This window comes from Chiloscyllium punctatum, chromosome 33 (assembly GCF_047496795.1).
Source record: "Chiloscyllium punctatum isolate Juve2018m chromosome 33, sChiPun1.3, whole genome shotgun sequence".
Taxonomy (NCBI): domain Eukaryota; kingdom Metazoa; phylum Chordata; class Chondrichthyes; order Orectolobiformes; family Hemiscylliidae; genus Chiloscyllium; species Chiloscyllium punctatum.
The window spans coordinates 15667092-15689266 of record NC_092771.1 but is presented as its reverse complement, the minus strand read 5'-3'; the positions used below and the strand labels follow the sequence as shown (position 1 = coordinate 15689266).

The 22175-nt window shown below is 43.2% G+C and overlaps 1 protein-coding gene across 12 annotated transcripts in view; it reads right to left on the bottom strand.

The window, feature by feature from the left end:
• LOC140458450 (CUGBP Elav-like family member 4) overlaps window positions 1–22175 on the bottom strand; it is an 881222-nt gene that overhangs the window by 1531 nt on the left and 857516 nt on the right. For 2 of the 12 annotated variants that reach the window (XR_011953493.1, XR_011953491.1), the window contains one exon: window positions 6416–6515. The exons of 9 other annotated variants lie outside the window; for them this stretch is intronic. The gene's annotated coding sequence lies outside the window, so the exon portion shown is untranslated. The remainder of the gene's footprint in view (window positions 1–6415; window positions 6516–22175) is intronic. One more of the 12 variants, XR_011953492.1, reaches the window with a different exon arrangement.

The following is a 22175-nucleotide window of genomic DNA, read 5'->3' as shown; positions in this document are numbered from 1 at the left end:
CACAGGTTAAGGTTTTTTTAAACAAAGATTTCCTCGGAAAGAGTTGTTTTGAGGTCAAACTGGCCTTTGAGACGTTACTGAGAAGGGGAATAGAGAAATTTACAGTGTTTCTTTATTTACTTCATAATTAAGGAAATGGTGGATGAAAATCAGTGTCCTGTGAAGTAAGGGATAATTGATTTTCAAGTTATGGGAAGAAACTGGATAGGCCGGGATGCTTTTCCCTGCATCATAGAAGGCTTGGGAGCAACTACAGAGAGGTTTAAACAATCATGAGGGGCATAGATAGAGTGGATAGCCAAGCTCTTTTCCCCAGAGTAGGGGAGTTCAAAACTGGATGGCATAGGTTAAAGGTGAGAAAGAAAAGATTTAGAAGAGACATGAGGGGCAACTGTTTCATACAGGGGGTCGTGCGTATCTGGAACAAGCTGCCAGAGGAAGTGGCAGAGGTGGGTATAATTCCAACATTTAAAAGACATTTGGACAGGTACATGGTAAGGTTTGGAGAGATATGAGACAAGTTCAGTTTCGGAAACTTGTTCAGCATACATGTATTGGGCTGAAGGGTCTGTTTCGGTGCTGTGTGGCTCTATGACTCAATGTAGCTTAAAATTCCATCATGAACAGAGTCTGATGCAATAGATTAGATGGGTTGAATGACATTTCCTTTCTGTGTAACATTTCAGTTCTCAAAGCCATTTTTGACCTATTATGACACTTTACCAAACTGCAGCCCCAGTAAGATGCCTCATCTGCTGGGACCGGATTTTGGGAATTTCAACTGGTGCCTGACATGACCTTCAACCTCGGAAGAAAAGCAAAATTCACCTAACTGCCTGATTTTCTCTGCCAGTAGCTGATCCCTTTGAAAATGACTGTGACTGACTCCTGTGGCACTTGCATTGTTTCAACACAGTTAGACAACCGACAGACAACCATCCCTGTCTTATCACTGGTTTCACTCATGACAATAATCTGCATTGACAGGAACAAGGTCCACAAGTTTAGGTAGGACATTTATGTTGACCCCAGTAATAGATTAGGTGAAAAGTGACAGCCAAAAGAGCAATGAGTGGACAGCTGAGCCTCATTTCATCGTGACCTTAACATTTCCCTTGTCCCCCTGCTCAGGTAAACATCCCCTTATGCATTCTGACTGCATCTAACATAACTGGCGTCGAATAATTGTGTCTCATAATTCACTGAAAAGCTTATTGCACTAACTGGGCTTCCTTAAACACGACCTCACCTGAGTTATGAAGTATCTGTGTTCCCATCAAGTGAGTGCTAAAGTAGTTGTGTTCCTATCTAGTATGGCAATCGGGAAGCAGGGGGGAGCAGTAGAGACAACTAAGAATGGAGCTGCCCACCAGGTTGCCTGTTTGAATGAAGTTTATAAGAGTGATGACATTCTTAATGGCCAGAGTGCTAACCGGTGAGCTACATTTGTGATATCTGAAGAACCTTTGCCGTACGCTAGAGGATGTCTGAGAAAAGTAATCTGAATGGGATGCAACAGATTTTCAAGAAATAAAAAGTTGACAGAAGGTGCTTAACGTAAGGGATTGAATCATGAAAATGTGAAGACTGGAATACTGTTGTATTCATTGATCTAATGGTGGAATGGCTGAATAATGAAGGTGACATTTAAATGCAAGAATGTACATGTTCAGAAAATAGCTATTTCTATTCAGTTTTCAGTTGAAGAAATCTCGTATCCTACTGCATCTATCATGTTCCCCTTCCCAATTACACTCTTGGTATTTTTCCTGAACTGATGTGATGAATACCATTCTCTGTCCCCTCCCCCCATCCCAAACACTGCACACCTTTGGCCGAGACCCATTTAATCACTCTTTAAATTCCACCTTCCCTTTTACCTTCTAAATTCTTGAACATTCTGACCAGAAATCCCACCAAAAGAGCAAATCTTGCTGTGAGCTCTGTGATCAACCCTATGATTTATTTCATCCCAGCAGGATTGATAAATAGTTTTGTGTGATTACAATGGACAGATTACAACACACAAACAGCACACAGTCCACACAGCCTCATGGGTGTGGATATCTATCACATGACTCTGCTGACCTCGATGTATTCCAGCTACAAATCTACCTTCCCCTTTCCTTCATTTCTTCTCCCAAAAGTGACATTCTTCCAGTACAATTCGTGACAATGAGAGGCATTGGCTGATTTGCTTTTGGGAAGTGTGTGGACATCAACTGACATGCCAATGGGGCAAACTGGCAGCCTTCAGATTCTTGATGAAGGGCTTTTGCCCAAAATATTGATTTTTTTTTTTCCTGCTCCTCAGATGCTGCCTGACCTGCTGTGCTTTTCCAGCACCACACTAATCTTGACTCTAATCTCCAGCATCTACAGTACCCACTTATGCCTAGCCTTCAAAAGCAGCAGCCCTTGTCAATTTTAATTCCCTCTTCCAACTCTGCTACACGGCCTGTTTGAAGGCACAGATGCCAACTAAAGGGCTCATTTCCCAACACAGCTGAGGGGAGTCATCTTGCCAAATGACCAATGCCAGATCTTCCTGTCCTGTGCCAGTTAGCGCACAGAAACCGGGTACCCCTGAAGCGCAAGGAAACAAGGTGCCACATTCCTCAATGTTTACTAGATTGACGTTACAGAAAGCTTAAATGGGTGTCTACTTCATTGTCTTTGTGCAGAATATCACTCTTAGGATTCAATTCGGAATGTTTCTAATTAAAGCCATGAGAGTGGTGGGGATGGTGGGAATATGAATGCTTCAGTATATTTGTTATGTGCATTGATTGTCCATTGTGAATTCTAACATGGGGCTACACATGTAGCAAATGGAATGACAAAATCTGAAGGAATAGGATGTTCAAATGTCAACCGGTCTGGCTTTGCCACTGAATAGCAGCTTAGCTACTCATCCAATCTCAAGGATCCACTGTACCTGAGGGTTACAGAGACATCCAAGCTTCTTCAATTAACAATTTTCACCAAAGATAAATTTAAAATGAACAAAACAGAACAAATTAAGTGGTTCATATGCTGGCACTTATGCATGCTGGGATAGAAATAACAATCATGCTCATTTTAGTCTCCATTGAACGCAAACACTGCAGCTTTTTCTGATACCAGAAATGAAACACAATCACGACTGGCAACCCCACAGCAACACCAATATCCATCGGAGGACCCTTTTCATTTGCTTTGCGATCTTCGCAGAGCTACAATGAGCTACAGTAAATGAGGTAACACAAAATTGCCTTGCAGTATGCAACCCTTGGCCTGTTAAACCCTGCCGCTCTCACTCACACCTTGCACTCTTCAACTCTTGTTGAAGTTTATGTTAAGCTTAATGGTTGAAGGGTGAACGCTATTATGGGAATATTGCTTTGCACAAGGTTTTGTAGCGTGCCAGGGGCAATTGTGAAGAGGGTCTTAAGTTAAAGCAAAGGAAAATTGCAACATTTTCTTCCATCTTCACAATTTTTTAATCTTTTCTGATCAACTGGTTCAGAGACATTATTGCACATGTCTGGAGTAGGTGGGTACTGAACCTGTCTCCTGGTAGGGACACTACCATTGTATCACAAGAGTCCTGACTGCACAGTTTTGATCCAAGGAGCAGGAGAATCGACGTTTCGGGCATGAGCCCTTCTTCAGGAATTTCTTCAGAAACGTCGATTCTCCTGCTCCTTGGATGCTGCCTGACCTGCTGCACTTTTCCAGCAACACATTTTCAGCTCTGATCTCCAGCATCTGCAGTCCTCACTTTCTCCTGCACGGTTTTGATGACTATATCCCACCAGAAGCTTTATTTCTGTGCTATGTTATAGCATGATCGTGCAGGAGAAATCAATTTAGATCAAATATATTGAAATATTTAGGAGAGGAATCAAAAACAATCAAATGTTTTGAGCAGGAGGAGAATCAATGTTTCGGGCACGATGCTGTCTGACCTGCTGTGCGTTTCCAGCACCACATCCATTGACTCTGATCTGCAGCATCTGCAGTCCTCACATCCTGCTAAATGTTTTGAGCAGGACATTAAGTAAATTTCTAAGTTGGGGATGGACATGCTTTATTCAATTTAATTTTGAATGGAAGGAGAGACGAGCCAGAATTGAGGGCCAGTCTTAGGGTTTTTGGATGAAAATTCTAAGTATTGAAGCATTTTAGTGCCTGAGGGGTTTTAATTCTGCGCATTAAACTCTGTAACAATTTCTTTAGCAGATGTCTTTTATAGTGTGGATGTGGACTCCAGGAAGAGATGGGACTGGTTTAAAGGCAGGCTAATTCCTCAAGAATCTGAACTGATTTATGGGTTTTATGCTAAAAAATATTTTACCACTGAATGTAAATCCCGAGGGATGCAAATAAGTCCTGACGTTCCTTTCCAGCTGCTTGTTGCTCCATCTCAAGTGCACTCCTTTCCCATTGCCTATATTGTGAATGTAATGAGGTCAGGCAAGTAGACCTCTGTCCTAAAGGACAAGGTTATGTTGTCCTTGGCTTTTTTTTTCAGTGAGCTTATAAAAGACAGATTCCAAAAAGTCCAGGTTTTGATAGGTTTTAGAGCCAATTTGATTACAGCTAACAGACACTGCCTCAGGCAAAAGGCTTTTATGTTTTAAAAAATGTTGCTTGTACACTGAAAGGGGAGTGGTCAGTTCCCGCAGCTCAGCTCTTCTCTGGTTTGGTTTGTTGTAAAAGCTACTGGACCCAAAGAAACAGGTCCAGGCTGATACTCTCTGACTTCTCTCCTTTAAGACCCTGTGTTTGATTTTACCTTTTGTGTCAAACGGGCGTTTATTTGAAGTGTTGCAAGTATTTGGAACGGCATCATTAAGCTGGGAAAATTTGCTGGGTTTTTGGATAGGTTAAGTTATTCTATATTCTGTTTTCTCTTGTTTGTGTTTCCTTTGGTAATCTTGTAAATAAATTCCATTTTGTTTGAAACTAAGTGCTTTGACCAGCAGCATTTCTCCTGGAATATCCACCTTAGATCTGCTTAAGACAATGAGCAAAGTTAGGGTCTGGGCTACCTCATTGAAATGTTTTGAGGGGAGCTGGCCTGATCCATAACACCTCATAGAATATGTATTCCCTGATTGGTGCTGTTAATTTTCAATCAGGGAGCCCCTGGCTGATAAATTTGGAGGGATATGGGCCGGGTGCTGGCAGGTGGGACTAGATTGGGTTGGGATATCTGGTCGGCATGGACGGGTTGTACCGAAGGGTCTGTCTCCGTGCTGTACATCTCTATGACTCTATATAACAGGAGGGTCAGATATCCTTTTCACTTGAGGGAGCTGGATCAGTGTCAAGGACTCTCCAAATGTAAATAAAGGGTGACTTGCTGACGGGATATCAGCGGAGTTATTTCAATCCCCTTCTTCCTCTTTGACCATTCTCTCTTCCTCACTGAGTCCCTCCATCCCTCCTGGCCTCTTCTTCCTCATCGCCCTACTCCTCCACCCAACTGTTTCTTTGTGGAATTGGTGTGGAGCGTCTCAGGCCAATTGATGGGGTGTCCTTATCTCAGTGACAATAGGCTGACACTGCCTGAGGCCCAAGTTTGAGTTAACCTCAGGATGGAAGCAGACAAGATGCGTTTTCTTTTCTCCCAGTGAGTAGTTTTTTTGAAGTCTCCCAATCCGCCATTTTAACCTGGTTAAGAAAACTACAGAAACAGGAAGTACAGGGACATAGCAAACATGATTGGATATTAGCATGACTTAAATCCCAAACCCTGAGTAATGATAATTTTATATATATATACATATATTAGTGACTTATATTGTTCACTTAATCGCATCACTTTTGACTTGAAATGGAGCGAAAATGCTCTGATGATCCAATGGGACTGTGCTGGGACTTTGTGATAGAGAAGCATACTGGCAATTTTGTGTCACATTTTTTCAAAAGGATTTTGATGTAATGGGATGATGTGCGATAATACTGGAAATGCATGAACATCAGGTACTCTGTTATGACTCAAGTGAAAAAGGTCCCTGAATTTCTTCGCTACTTTTGTAGATAGTCATTAAAAATGGAGACATGAAAAAGGCATCACTTGCTCACATAAATACTCATAACCAGTGGTGAAATAGCAAGGAGATTGCAGGAATAAAGCCAACTGTATATCCATTTTTTTTCTCAAGAATATATTACACATGTAAGAAGGCACCACAACACGTAACTCACACTACAACAGCAAAAAGGTCAAAGGTCACGATCTGGTCAAGGTAGACCAATCAGCACTCCAGGTTTACTTACAACGACTACTAACGGTACCATGGGCAATAATATTCACGCACGTCACAACTGCAAATAAAAAACGTGACCCCACGTCATGCAACGCAGCGACAGTCTGTCACGTGACGTCATCAAATGACACCTTCACTGCAAACGGGCAACTTACGGGTCGGGACATGTCTCCCCCATGACTGTTAGAGTTGCTAGGTTACATCACAGAGTTTGAGAATGACTTGTGGTCATCTGGAGCTATGATTAGGCCCTGCCTGGTTTGGTTGTGGTTAGTTGTAAAAGAAGAAAAAATGTTTGGAGATGTAGAGCAATCCTGTTATGTTGACTTTGTAGTTTTTTTAAAAAAAATGTCTTTTCTCTCTAGTCTTTCTTTCTATTCTAACAAAGCATTTTATCTTGGTTGTACAAAACTGTTTCAACAACAAAAAAAGACATTCAACAGGGTGCAACAACAGAACTTACACAACAGAACAAGCTAATAATGTGCTCAAAGGGCATTATTACATCATTGGGTTCAACACTTGACTGACTCCTCAGGACTGTACCAGAGCTTTACTTAATTGCCACAACATTTTACATCTCCAAGTAATTACTTCAGCACTTAAACCTCACTTGGAATGTTGTGTCCAGTTCTGGCTAATACATTTTAAGGAATGTAATTCTTAATTCTAAAGGGATCAAATGGCTTTGAGGAGAAAGTGGGAACAGAATACTGAGTTGGATGATCAGCCAAGACCATATTCAATATTGAAGCTGACTTGAGGGGCTGAATGGCCTGCTACTGCTCCTATTATCTATGTGTCCATGATTTCAGGACCTTGGAGAAGGTGAAAAATACATTCCTCTGGATGCTAATGCGGATGAGTACTTTGCTCATATGAAGAAAGTGATGAAACAGGGATTGTTCTTCTGCAGCATAGAATTTTTGATTAGATTCCCTTCACTATGGAAACAGGCCCTTCAGCCCAAACCAACCCTCCAAAGAGCAACCCACCCAGACCCATTTTGCTCCGGCTAATGCAGCTAACAGTATGGGCAATTTAGAATGGCCAGTTCATCTGGCCTGCATATCTTTGGACTGTGGGAGGAAGCCGGAGCACCCAGAGGAAACCCACGCAGATACAGGGAGAATGTACAAACTCCACACAGACAGTCACCCAAGGCTGGGATTGAACCCAGGACTCTGGTGCTATGAGGCAGCAGCACTAACCACTGTGTTGAGGGGAGGTTCGCGATATGTTTGAAATTGAAAGGAGTCTGACTGGGAAACAAAAGGGAGTAATTGCTTTCACTTGCAGCAGTGACAGTAAACAGAGGACACAGAGATTTACAATGATTTGTAAAAAGAGACAGAGGGGAAAGGATGGGAATTATTTTCTACACAGCAAGTTATTATTATCTGAATGGTCTGTGGAAGCAAATTTAATAATAAATTTCAAGAGAATTGGATATGTATTTGAAAGGATAAATTGCTGGGCAGAGTGGGACAAATTGGTTAACATTTTTAGAACACTGGCACTGGCAAATGAAAGCATTACATGCTTTGCAGCAGATTTTGCCACGTAAACCAGTTATTTTCTTAAAAAAATCAAAGGTATTTTCAGAATTGGAAGTTGAGTCCAATGAATCTGTCTCTTTTTAAATGATTGCTACCTTCTTGACCTTGGAATCACACCCTTTTGTTCCTCTTTGCACAGGACATTCGATACGTGCACTGTGATCCTATCCATTTGTCCAGACTGAACTCAATTCCTCAGGCGACTGCGCTTAGTTTTGAGAATACCTGCTCCTATGCAATCCTTCACCAGTAAATGCACTACGTGGTTTGGCACTGACTAGTGTATGCTGGGGAGGTCCCAGATTTAATTAATGATCTGCATACTAATGCAGAGCACAAGGAATGTGCTTGGTCTAAGGAAGCAAAACACAATACAGTCAAGTGTCCCATTTCTGATTACTTTTCATGAATCCCTTATTAGAAGGTGTTGGACAAATGGACTGTGAAGACTCAGTTAATGCACTCATGTGAAGAATAGGTATTTGAGTGCAGCATTGGAGAGCTACCTTGCACTGCTGCAATGATTACCAGCATCAATTTAACACACTGTTCTTATTTGAAAACCATTCTGCTGTATCATGGAGAAAATATCGCATTTGAATTAATTGAATTTAGAGTTTCTGCTCTCAAGTAGCTACATTAATTCAATTTTATTGAACGGTACGTTCCACGCGGTTAGGAATTTTACTAAAATTTGCAGCATTGTGTTGGACTATCTCCTCTTAAACAGTTGGTGCCATTATATTAAAGTTACAGGAATCTTTAGGAACGGTGTGGTGGCTCAGCAGTTAGCATGGCTGCCTCACAGCACTGGGGACCCAGGTTCAATTCCACCCTCGGTGGCTGTGTGGAATTCCTATATTCTCCATGTGTCTACTTGCATTTCCTCTGGATGCTCTGGTTTCCTCCCACAGTCCAAAGTTGTGCTTTAGCCATGCTAAATTGCCCTTAGTGTGCAGGGTTACAGGGATGGATGTGGGTGGGATGCTCTTTAGAGGGTCCTCATGGACTTGATGGGATGAACAGCTTGCTTCCACACTGTCCAGAGTCTATCTTAGTGTTGAATGCAAGATAACACAATTTAGCAGCTATTAAAGAAAAGTAAAACACCTGGACATTGATCATTTACATGAGAGTGGCCACTTTGGAATGTAATTATTCTTAGGCCTAATACAGGAGGTCATTAGAGATTGTGGAAAAAGAGGCGATATTGGACTTCCAAAGTCGATAGAATATAGAGAGACATTAAAACACTAATGATTAATTTCATTGCAACACAAAAGGTTAAATGGGGTTATTTGATTTAAAAGATCATTGCATCCTCTAAATGATTTTTAAAAGTCTAAATTTAGGCTTAAAACTAAAGCTGAACAGTAGACAATTATTTTGTAGACAAAAAGTTACACACGTAAGGAATGCACTAACCTAATAAAGCTAAATCCATCATGGTCAAGAAGACATTTGGTAAGTATATTGTGAAGATGAAGGAATGGGTAAAATAAGACAGCTGTGATGTGGTGTTAGATATATGATGGACTGAACAGTCTCATACTGTGTTGAACCTTTCCGGATTTTATGAAAAGTTAAAGGACACACAACAACTCACTGGACTGCGATTCACTAAAGGCACCTGAAAGCTTTGTTACAGTCCTGACAGGTATGTTCGAGAGGTCTGATCCCAGGACCCAATCCCTGGCTGTCAGGTCAGGGGATAGCCATGAGTATAACAGCCTCCTTCAGTCAGCTTCAGGCATTACCGGGACTGCTGCAGTCGGTAGCTAACAGTCGGCTGGCTTGTAACAAGCAACATAAGCCACCTGTAGCCAGCCAGTCACCTCTCCACGGTTTAAGTGGGAGTCAAGACTTAGCAAGCACTGCCCAAATAATAACCCCAACTCAGGATGCCAATTTGTTGCAATGGAACCAAGTACTGAAGCATTCGGTTTCCTTGGGTCATTACAGAGGGCCGGTGTAGCATCATATTCAATCTCATTTTCACAACTTCAATCAGCAGTGTCAATAGATGAGATCACCTGTGTGCATTATAGATATATCATTAGCCCTTTTGTTAATTGGGTTTTATGGAAAGGAAAGCATAAGAAGGGTACAATAAAAAAAACATCGTCAATGGCTTCTTAGCAACAATGCTAAATTGTTTGCTCTTGAATGGCAGAGGGGTAAACCAGCCTACTCCTGTTCCTATTCCTTACGACCTTTGACTGTGTTGGAATATCTGAACAAATACAGAACCTCATTTTAGTTCCATTGTCATGAGAACTCATTGATAGTTATGTGGTCCCAGTCCCCTGCCAGTGACAAGTTTGATTTGGCCTTTTCTTTTGTGTTTGATGAGAAAGCGAAACCATTTATTCCCACCTTATTACGTGGTTTAATAGTTACCAGGGCAGAATTTGACCTTTGCATTAAAAGAAAAGGGAAGGAGGGGAAACTTCACTTGGAGTGTTGCCTTATTCAAACACAAGTATCTCATGGCACAGACTGGGATCTGATTACAAGGGATCAGGTTAAAGAATCCATTTGCTGGTACTTTCACTTATCACGGCAGTAGGTTGTAAGAAATGTTATTTTGGGGAGTATTTTTGTATAATTGTGTTACTGGAAAAGCGCAGCAGGTCAGGCAGCATCAAAGGAACAGGAGAATCGACGTTTCGGGCATAAGCCCTTCTTCAGGAAGAAACATCGATTCTCCTTCTCCTTTGATGCTGCCTGACCTGCTGCGCTTTTCCAGCAACACATTTTTAAGCTCTGATCTCCAGCATCTGCAGTCCTCACTTCCTCCTAGTATTTTTGTATAGCCAGGCATTGTATGGTTTCACTTGATAGCAGGTAATTCCTGTTCCCTCTCCTCCTCATTTAAAAAAAAACACTTCTTGGCAGCCAGAGGGTGGGGATGGCCAGGGGGAAATCTCAACAAGTGTCTGGCAAAAGCTAACAATGGCGCCACGTGCAAATAAGCTGCAAGTTTGCCTTGAGGCGGGCAGCGCGCCTGGGAAAGGTAGCTCCTCATCCACCTGGGACAAGTGATTGATGTGGAGCTCCCAGGAATGTTGGGGGCGGGGGGGAGGGGGGAGGGATTTGGCTGATTTACTCAGAGCGAGGAAGACCAGAGAAGAATGAGGAAGACTGAGTGAGGGGAAAGTCCCCTAACACTCTGGGTGGAGATCAGGAAGCTGCCATTACCAGCTACAAAGTTGTACCTGTTTCCAGTCTATTTAGCCCATGTTTCATTACTAAACTGCCACTGTTTAATAAACTGCATTAAAATCATCATTATTAAACTGTTGGTTTTTAATAATCAACTTTATAACCATCATTATGAAACCATTGGTTTTTAATAAACTACTTTATAATCATCCATGTGTTCACCACTCCCACCCCTTCTGTTTTTTTTGGTTAAACTGTGACTCTCAAACTCAAACTTTGGAATGTTTAAAACAGCTAATATTGAGTCACTGAGTGAATAAGTCCATTTCTGACTCCATCACTTAAATCACCAATGCACCCCGTTATGGAGAACTTGCCCTCATCCTGCCAGCTGTAGCTCAGTTGATACTGTTCTTGTTTTGGAAGGTTGGGGGTTCAAATCTTGCCCCAGTGCCCTGGGCACACAAGTTAAGCCTGAACTTTACTCTGAGTGCATTACCCTTCTCCCGTCTTGGGTGGACATGAGAGATACTGAGGAGTTCTTCCTTTTGTAATCTCAACTAACAGCGCCATAAAGAAACAGAATTGTCTGGTCACGATCTGATAGCTGTTTGGAGGAACGTTGCCATGCGCACACACTTACTTTATCCTTTCCTGGCATGTGGACAAAATCAGCATTTTAACCCATCCCTTGCATTGTGTGGCTTGTTGTACCATTTCATATGACATTTAAGACTCAACCGCTGTCAGGAGTCAAACCAGGTAAGGATAGAAATCTTTCTTCTCGAAAGTCAACCTGTTGGGTTTTTGCAATACTCATCCAAGGTTGTCTGGTCACTGTGACCAAGAAAAACTCCTAATTCCAGAATATATAATTGAGATTAAATTCCAACAGCTACAATGGTGGGATCTGCACCCATGACCCTGGTAGTGTTATCTGGTATTCTGGATTTAGTGACATTATCACTTCACTATGTTTGTCCCTATAAGGCTAGCATTGTGTTTCCTGCACTGAAGCACACAGAGCCCCTACAGTGTAGAAGCAGGCTGTTCAGCCCATTGAGTCCACACCGCAACTCCAAAAGGTATCCCACCCTACCCTATAACCCTGCATTTCCCTGCATAGTTAATCCACTTAGCCTACACATCCCTGGACACTCTGGGACAACTTAGCATGGCCAAGCCACCCAACCTGCACATCCTTGGGAGGAAACCGGAGCACTGGGAAGAAATCCACACAGACACAGGGAGAACGTGCAAACTCCACACAGTCGCCTGAGGGTGGAATCAAACTCGGGTCCCTGACGCTGTGAGGTCGAAGTGCCAACCACCGAGTCACCGGGCTGCATTGATAAATACTTAATTTGGAATTGCAATAGCCTGAGATTGTGAAAGGTGCCACAAAAATTCAATTCTTTCGGTTATTTACAGTCATAGATTCACTCAGTGTAGAAAAGGCCCTTGGGCCCATTGAGTCTGCATGAACAATAATAACCACTAAAGGCGTGTTAATCACTCATTCCTGTATTTTTGCTGCTGTTTTCCAGATTTAGCCAGCAGCCTAATGAAGATCTCCTCCTGAGCTGTAACCAGTCTATCAATTTGGGAATGGAAACTGGAAGAACTACTGATGCTGTAAAGGAGAAGCTGAAAACAGAAGTTTCTGGAAAAGTTCAGCAGGTCTGGCAGCATCTGTGGAGAGAGAAAGTAGTTAACCTTTCGGGTTGAGCGAGCCTTCCTCAGAACTTTTCCAGCAATTTCTGTTTTTGTCTATGAACTTGGGGTCTATTTGGTAGAGCTTACTGGGCAGTGACTTTCCAAACATGGAACTTCTGAAAGGGTTACTAAAGTAATTCAGGAACTGTTTGTTGTAAATCACACTGCACTACGCCTGGTGTCAGACTGAGAGTACGCCTGGTGTCAGACAAGAAACAGACAATAAGCGAGACTCAATACCAACTGTGTTTCTCTGGGAAGTAACTTTCCATTCAGTTGCTTTAGTACAGAATGGAAGGGACATATGAACATTCAGTCTCTCACTCTCAGTTAATTAAATGATCACAATGTGACGCCAGTAGTGTGCAGTTTCCCAAAAAACTTTTTAACACTCTCTGGCCCATTTTATGATTTTACCCTATGTCCACTCTGAGCAAGAATGTGGTGCTACAAAGGAAAACTTTCATGACCTTACCGAATCACATTTTGCTCCATGACAGAAAGTATTATTGCACTCATCAAATTGCTATAAACTTCAACAAATATAGGAGACAGCACGCACCCTGCAAAGGTTTGTTCAGTTGCATTATGCTGTTACTAAATGGATGTTATCCCCCGCATAAACTGGGGGGGATGAAAAATCAAATAACTTCAATGAAGCAGAGGAATTTGGAATGTTAAAGGGCCCTTACAATAATGAAAGATTTTTTAATCCTCTTACATGAGCTGATAAACGCACTGCCTTCAATACAACAATCGAAGGCATGATGTCCCAATCAAAACTTGAAATGGGTTTCTATAAATAAGATAACAAAATAGGTCAGTGTCTCTTTAACTTTGGAGTTGAAGTCTAGCTGGTTTGACCACAAATGTCAAACTTGATGATTTTTTCATTTTAAGAATATGTTTTAGTCTGGGGATTGAAGTTTTAAAAAGTAAGTGGAAGTATTTGGTTTAGGAGGGTGACTGAACACATTCAAAGGGTTTGCAGTCCATTGAGAGTCTTTGTTTATGTAATGAGGGGTGAAGTGGGTAATATTGAACAATGGGGCTTGAAGAACATTTTTGCAAAATATGGTATTGTTAGTTGTACTTGCTTTGTTTAATTCTTGTACATTAATAGTGAGCGATTTTTGAGAAGATTTGTAGTCAGGTTGGTGATAAGTATGTAAGTTAGCTCGCTGAGCTGGAAGGTTTGTTTTCAGATGTTTTGTCATCATGACTAGATAACATCATTAGTGAAGCGCTGTGGTGAAGCGCTGGTGATGTGTCCCGCCTCTCTATTTGTAAGTCTTGGTTTCTGAAGGTGGGTGATGTCATTTCCTGTTTTTTTTTCAAGGGAAGGTAAACTGTCTCAGTTAATAATTGGACATCTGAATCTTTTCCCCCCACAAATAGCCTCCCTCAAGAACTTCCTGGCTACTGTTCTGTTCAGGTGAGCTTTTCAAGATGGAAGGGTCCTCTCTTTACCTTTTAGAAAGAACAGCGCTGTTCCTGAGGACAAAGGAATGATCGCAGCTCATAGCCATTCTGAGGTAGGACATGTTGCTGCACAGCAAGATCCCACAGGCAGCCTCAAGATCAGATGAGCTGAGTCTAAATCTGACACGGAAACACTGACTTTAGTTTTCCTTTAAAGTTTTAAATTTATTTATTCCTATGCTTCATGACGTGAAAATATTCATCCAGCTTAAAAGTAATTCAGAATGCCATTTTGATTTGGCAACTTATGACCTGGAGATTTGATATTGTTTTATCCTTAAAATCAAATCATCTCTCAAGTTTGATGAACTTGGGCATTATTTTTCTGCACACTATTTTGCACTGGACAAAGTAATCCTTTTTAAAAGACATCAAACGCCACAGACAATTTGCATTGTCAAGTTTATGTGACTTCATTGGAACAACTGCCCCCTCTTGTGGCACAGATGTGAGTCACATCTACCTATCAACTCGATCACATCAGGTTCCTGTTGATATTTTTAATCAACCTGCCTCCTTTGGAACAGGTAGGACTTGAACAGGTAAGCTTTCCAGCTCAGAGGTAGGAAAACTACTACAACAGCCTCAGCTCCATTTGGAACAAAACATATACAAATTGGCATTTACTTCTGATTAATGGCTCAGTGGTTAAGACTGCTGCCTCACAGCAACAGAGCCCCAGGTTCGATTCCAGCCTCGGGCAACTGTCTGTGTGGAGTTTGCACATCCTCTCTGTGTCTGCGTGGGTTTCCTCCCACAGTCCAAAGATGTACAGGTCAGGTGAATTGGCCGTGCTAAATTGCCCATAGTGTTAGTGCATTAATCAGAGGGAGGTGGGTTACTCTTCGGAGGGTTGATGTGGACTTGTTGGGCCGAAGGGCCTGTTTCCACACTGGAGAGAGTCTAATCTAAACATTACTGCCCTGCTTCTTTCTTGGACCTAACTATTTTCCCTCCCGCAGCACCATCAATGACTGATATTTTCTATCTCCCACGGGTTGAAATGTCAGGAGCCAGCTAATGTCATGAGATTAGTAAGAGCTTGCTGTCTCATAGTGTAGACAACACGTGCTGTTACCCTACATTGGCGATACTAGGATAAAAAAATCAATGTCTTGGTCAGTATTAGGGAGGCGATGGCCTAGTGGTATTATTGCTGGACTGTTAATTCAGAGACCCAAGTAATGTTCTGGGCACCTGGGTTTGAATCCATGGCAAAAACATGGAACTTAAGCTTAATTAATATCCGGATTTAAGAATCTAATGATGACCATGAATCCAGTGTCAATTATTGGAAAAACCCATCTGGTTCACTAACCCCCCTTTAGGGAAGGAAACTGTCATCCTGACCTGGTCTGACCTACATGTGACTCCAGACCCACAGCAATATGGCTGACTCTTAACTGCCCTCTGGGCAATAAGTCCTGATCGAATAACGAAACAAATCAATAAAGGGGAAAAGAAAGAGGTTTAGGAGCTTTGAAAAGGGGAGAGAGAAACAAAGCGATTCAGCTGAAAGTATGGGATGGAGAAACGGAAACCAGAGATGTGAAATAATTGGAGTGGCCCAGAGGTATCCACAAATAAATCTGGAATGGCAGATGGTGGCGAGAAAGCATAAAACCATTGAGGGGTTTAGGATCGAAGGAGGGCATTTTAAAATACAGGTGTTGCCATGTGGGTGCCCATGTTCCGTGAGCATTGAGAGGGGAACTGGGAGAACAGGATTCAGCAAGATTCAGTATTCAGGCTGCATGACTGAAGTAACTCATTTAGAGATGCTTCCATCAAACTGAAGAGCCCTGTAGAGTGGAGAGGTGATGGCCTAGTGGTATTATCACTGAACTATTAACCCCAGTGACCCAGGTGATATTCTGGGGGCCTGGTTTCAAATCCTGCCATGGCAGATGGTGGAGTTTGAAGCCAATCAAAAATCTGGAAATAACAATAAACACGAATTGATTGTCATAAAAAAAACCACCTGGTTCACTAATGCCCTTCAAGGAAAGAAACTGCCATCCTTACCTGGCAAGGTCTGGGCCCACAGCAATGCAGTTGACCCTTAAATGCCCTCTGGAAAATAAATGCTGGCGTGGCCAGTGATGCCCTTATCCCACCAATGAATACAAAAGAAACTACCAATTTACCAACTTTCTTTGCCTCTCCTGTTCTTGCAATAATAGCCATAATTGCTTTATTTCCCAGTAACTCATACTGCCGGATACTGTAAGTGAAAGTACCTCAAGTAAGTCGACACAGTATACATACTGACACACATACAAACTAATGCTCCACTACCCTGATGTCTAACGCTTAAACTCAATGAGGACAAGTGTTCAAGAAAACAAAAAACACAGGTTATGCATAAATTAGAAACCAAATGTACCTTGGCAGTGGTTTTAAATGAGCAAACATTGAAATATAAGACAAAACAAACAGTTTTGTTGAACACAGACATTATTCCCTGCATCTCACACTCCAGTTTAGTCTCTAGGTAGGAGTTTCTCTGTTATCATGAGGTTGGGTTGGACAGGGCAACATTTCACTGCATCTGGGAGAGCAGTGACCTGAGCACCATCTAGTGGGGACGTGCTAGCATTTCAGGCAAGACACAACTGCACTAAATACTGGAGGTTAAAAGGGAAATCTTAAGGCAGCCTCAGTTCCCCTGGGTTGACGTTGCCATAGTTCTGACACAAACATTTTTAAACACAAACTCTTCTCGCGCATTTTGTGTGGTGCAGCTGTTGGGGAATGCACATTCGCACTCGAGGTCACTGTGACAAAGCTGGATCATATGGAACCGTTTGGACATTTCAATGATTTTGCTGCATGGTTTCTGAGTTGCACATTCTCCCAGGGTCTGCGTGGGTTTCCTTCCACAGTCCAAAGATGGGCAGGTCAGGTGAATTGGCCATGCTAAATTGCCCATAGTGTTAGGTGCATTAGTCAGAGGGAAATGGGTCTGGGTGGGTTACTCTTCAGAGGGTCGGTGTGGACTTGTTGGGCTGAAGGGCCTGTTTCCCCACTGTGGGGAATCTAATCTTAAATTAATGCAACACTTACAATAGGGTTCACCTGTTGTTTGCTGAAGGTCAAGTAACTTTTTAGAAAGAAGTTCAGTAAAGCTTTTAGGGAGTATAGGTTTATAGTCCATGAATGCAGGAAAACCTGGTTTTGAAGAGGCCTCTATCTAAGACAGTACCAACACCCCTTTCCTGACACATTGTTTTACAGATGTAAGTAAGGAACACTCCCCCCAACTCCCTCTATCAGCAGAAGTTTCTGGGATCTGTTAAATATCAGTACTACTGACTAATATATAATTCCTGCAAAGCTGAACTCTTTCCAAAGATTCAGATCCAGCCTACTTTCAATCCAAGCTGAAGATCTTCCATCACCCTTGACAATGATCAGCGATTTGATTTTGTCGATAGGAAACACTGTGGACCATGAGCAGTCACCAAATTCTGTCACATAAAAATAAAATACTGCAGTGGCCGGAAACAGACACATAATATGCTGCAGGTCCAGCAGCTCGTGCAGAGCGAGAAACAGAATTAACGTTTTGTGTCTCATATGACCCTTCCTCTGAAGTTCTGAGAAAGGGTCGGATTAGACACCAAATGTCCAATAGAACTCCTGAAGTTCTGAATAAGTCATGCTGGACTAGAAATGTTAACTTCATTTTTCTCTCTCCACAGATGTTGAGAAAAAAACACAGCAGGACAGTTGATGTTTTGGGCATGAACCCTTCATCAGGACGTTCCTCGGATGCTGCCTGACCTGCTGTACTTTTCCAGCGCCACCGTTTTTGACTCTGACTCTGTAGCGTCTGTAATCCTCACTTTCTCCTCTCTCCAAAGATGCTGTCAGACTTGCTGAATTTCTCCAGCATTCTGTGCATCTGTATCCAATTTCATGCTTTATTCTCAGACCCTTGGCCGAAAGGAGTATCTTTTGCTTTTGTGCATGAGAAGAAGCCTCTCTACAAAGTGTGTGTGTATGTGTGTGTGTGTGGTGTGTGTGTGTGGATGTGTGTGTGTGTGGATGTGTGTGTGTGTGGATGTGTGTGTGTGGATGTGTGTGTGTGTGTGTTTGTGGGTGTGGATGTGTATGTGGTTAAGTGTGTGTGTGTTTCTGTGTGGTGTGTGTGTGTGGATGTGTGTGTGTGGATGTGTGGATGTGTGTGTGTGTATGTGTGTATGTTTGTGTGTGTGTGCGTGGATGTGTGTGTGTGGATGTGTGTGTATGTGGTGTGTGTGTGGATGTGTGTGTGTGGTGTGTGTGGGTGCATGTGTGTATGTGTGTATGTGTATGTGTGTGTTTGTGTGTGTGTGTTCGTGTGTGGATGTGTGTGGTGATGTGTGTGTGTTTGTGTGTGTGTGGTGTGTGTGTGGATGTGTGTGTGGTGTGTGTGTGGATGTGTGTGTGTGGATGTGTGTGTGTGGTGTTTGTGTGTGTGGATGTGTGTGTGGTATGTGCTGTGTGTGAGTGTGGATGTGTCTGGTGTGTGTGGATGTGTGCGTGGTGTGTGTGTGGATGTGTGTGTATATGGTGTGTGTGTGTATGTGTGTATGTTTGTGTGTGTGTTTGTGGTGTGTGTGTGTGCGTGGATGTGTGTGTGTGGATGTGTGTGTATGTGGTGTGTGTGTGGATGTGTGTGTGTGGTGTGTGTGGGTGCATGTGTGTATGTGTGTATGTGTATGTGTGTGTTTGTGTGTGTGTGTTCGTGTGTGGATGTGTGTGGTGATGTGTGTGTGTTTGTGTGTGTGTGGTGTGTGTGTGGATGTGTGTGTGGTGTGTGTGTGGATGTGTGTGTGTGGTGTTTGTGTGTGTGGATGTGTGTGTGGTATGTGCTGTGCGTAGTGTGTGCGTGGATGTGTGGGTGTGTGTGGTGTGTGTGTGTGGATGTGGATGTGTGTGTGTGTGTGTGGATGTGGATGTGTGTGGTGTGTGTGGATGTGTGGGTGTGTGTGGTGTGTGTGTGGATGTGTGTGTGGATGTGTGTGCGTGGATGTGTGTGTGGATATGTGGGTGTGTGTGGTGTGTGTAGGTGTGTGGATGTGTGTGGTGTGTGTGGATGTGTGTGTGGTGTGTGTGTGGATGTGTGGTGTGTGTGTGGATGTGTGTGTGTGGATGTGTGTGTGGATGTGTGTGCGTGGATGTGTGTGTGGATATGTGGGTGTGTGTGGTGTGTGTAGGTGTGTGGATGTGTGTGGTGTGTGTGGATGTGTGTGTGGTGTGTGTGTGGATGTGTGGTGTGTGTGTGGATGTGTGTGTGTGGATGTGTGTGGTGTGTGTGGTGTGTGTGAGTGTGGATATGTGTGGTGTGTGTGGATGTGTGGGTGTGTGTGGTGTGTGTGTGGATGTGTGTGTGTGGTGTGTGTGGATGTGTGGGTGTGTGTGGTGTGTGTGTGGATGTGTGTGTAGTGTGTTTGGATGTGTGTGTGTGGTGTGTGTGTGGATGTGTGGGTGTGTGTGGTGTGTTTGGATGTGTGTGTGGTGTGTGTGTGGATGTGTGAGTGTGTGTGTGTGTGGATGTGTGAGTGTGTGTGGTGTGTGTGTGTGGATGTGTGTGTGGTGTGTGTGTGGATGTGTGAGTGTGTGTGGTGTGTGTGTGTGGATGTGTGTGTGGTGTGTGTGGATGTGTGTGTGTGAATGTGTGTGGTGTGTGTGGATGTGTGGTGTGTGTGGTGTGTGTGAGGGTGGATGTGTGTGGTGTGTGTGGATGTGTGGGTGTGTGTGGTGTGTGTGGATGTGTGTGGTGTGTGGTGTGTGTGAGCATGGATATGTGTGGTGTGTGTGGATGTGTGGGTGTGTGGTGTGTGTATGTGGTGTGTGGTGTGTGTGGATGTGTGTGTGTGGTGTGTGTGTGTGAATGTGTGTGTGTGTGTGGTGTGTGTGGATGTGTGTGGTGTGTGTGTGTGTGTGTGAATGTGTGTGTGTGGATGTGTGTGTATGGTGTGCGGTGTGTGTGGTGTGTGTGGATGTGTGTGTGTGTGTGAATGTGTGTGTGTGGATGTGTGTGTGTGGATGTGTGTGTGTGGTGTGCGGTGTGTGTGAGTGTGGATATGTGTGGTGTGTGTGGATATGTGGGTGTGTGTGGTGTGTGTGTGGATGTGTGTGTGGTGTGTATGTGTGTGTGGATGTGTGTGTGTGGTGTGTGTGTGGATGTGTGAGTGTGTGTGGTGTGTGTGTGGATGTGTGGGTGTGTGTGGTGTGTGTGGATGTGTGTGTGTGGTGTGTGTGGATGTGTGAGTGTGTGTGGTGTGTGTGTGGAAGTGTGTGTGGTGTGTGGTGTGTGTGAGTGTGGATGTGTGTGGTGTGTGTGGATGTGTGTGTGTGGTGTGTGTGTGGTGTGTGTGTGTGGACGTGTGTGTGTGGTGTGTGTGTGGTGTGTTTGGATGTGTGTGTGTGGTGTGTGTGTGGATGTGTGTGTGGTGTGTTTGGATGTGTGTGTGTGGTGTGTGTGTGGATGTGTGTGTGGTGTGTGTGTGTGTATATATGTGTGTGTGGTGTGTGGTGTGTTTGGATGTGTGTGTGGTGTGTGTGTGTGTGTGTGTGTGTGGGGAGGGGAGGTGTCAGTTCATGGTGTTAAATGAGCTATGGTTCTTATTCTGGATTAAATCTTGGAACTTTTTATAAGAAGAAATTTTGTTTCAGAATAAGTGTTTTTTTTAAAATTAATTGAAGACCCCCCCAAATCCACTTATATTCTGGATTGTATTACAAAAGAGGACCGCCTGGTATTTTGGTGACTGAATCAACACATGTACAAATGGTGTGATTAGAGGAGTAGTGGGACTTGATAATCAGCTCATTCTTCCTGTCACTGTGGTAACATGAGCCTCAAAGGAGAGGTGTTGTGATGACACTATATTTTAAGAAGTGTACTTTGACCTTTCTTTTATGAAGAGAGGTTGAGACAGAGGTAGTGAGTGTCTGTTCCAAACCAATAACACAAACAGCTTGTGATGCCTTGGGTTTTTTAAAATTTAAAGTTGGAACAATAGAAGTAGCCTGAACGGGTGGGGTCAGTCTCCCACAGAACCAGAGTTTTAGTTCAGCTTTCAGTAGTTGGTTGGATTTTGGCTGTGGATGCTGTAACATCTCTCTTAGCTGCTGCTAAAAGTTTGAGTTCTCTCTCTCTCTCTATCTATCTATCTCTCTTTGCCAGAGTTTTCTCCTGATGTTGTTTCCTCCTGGACTAGAGAAACATGGCCTGTGAGACAATCTATTTTACTGAATTTGCCTTTGCCATGGTGCATTTATGGGATGTTGTTATATTGGAACAGTTGTTCTTTAGTAGTTAAATAATTATTCTGTTAAGTTTTCCAATTATATCAATTCTTCTTCCTTTTGTATTTTAACCATTGGGTAAGAATAAAGTTCTGCTTCAAGCCGAACAGTGTAAGCAATTGAAATACATCTAGAACATAGCATCTTACACTTGCCTCTAAATAAGATAAAAAGTTATGGTCTAGACTATCTCCTCGAAGGGGGTTTGAAGGGGGTTTGGTCTGGTCCATTTGAAAGATGAAGATGATGATCTGGGAAAAATGCTTTGGAGGATATCTTGCTGGACTGACGACTCTTCCGCCTTCGGTTAAGCTCACTGCTGGGTCAATATTGCACATGACTTGACAACAAGGAGAATGTAGTGAGACACCCCCCTCCTCTACCTTCCAGGGAAAGCATTTGTGAGTGGCACGGTGGCACAGTGGTTAGCACTGCTGCCTCACCGCACCAGAGACCCGAGTTCAATTCCCGCCTCAGGTGACTCTTTGTGTGGAGTTTGCACGTCCTCCCCGTGTCTGTGTGGGTTCCCTCCGGGTGCTTCGCTTTCCTCCCACAGTCCAAAGATGTGCAGGTTAGGTGAATTGGCCATGCTAAATTGCCCATAGTATTAGGTGTAGGGATAAATGTAGGGGAATGGGTCTGGGTGGGTTGCGCTTCGGCGGGTTGGTATGGACTTGTTGGGCCGAAGGGC